Source organism: Austrofundulus limnaeus, unplaced genomic scaffold, assembly GCF_001266775.1.
Source record: "Austrofundulus limnaeus strain Quisiro unplaced genomic scaffold, Austrofundulus_limnaeus-1.0 Scaffold3066, whole genome shotgun sequence".
Classification (NCBI taxonomy): domain Eukaryota; kingdom Metazoa; phylum Chordata; class Actinopteri; order Cyprinodontiformes; family Rivulidae; genus Austrofundulus; species Austrofundulus limnaeus.
Window position 1 is genome coordinate 10,994 of NW_013955468.1, and position 333 is coordinate 11,326.

Below are 333 nucleotides of genomic sequence, written 5' to 3' on the forward strand. Positions count from 1 at the left end.
TAACAAAAACAGTTTTTATTACACTTATTCAGTTAAATCAGTAGTTATTGCAGTGAATATACAGTTGTATATAAGTGATGTTTATGTGGATTAATAATAAGTATCTCACCTGCGGTAACATCACAGAACATTTCTAGTTTCCAGAATCAGGAAGTCCTTTCAGACAACAGCTCAGAGCACGAGCCATTTTACAACAACTCGGTGTTAAAACTGTGAAATCAGTTTGATAAAATGGTGAATAAGGTGTATTTCATTGTGTCACTGTTGCACCAGATGGTCATTATTTTCCCAACTCTCAACTCGTGTTGCTCCGTGTGATTAATTGCTCAGGAG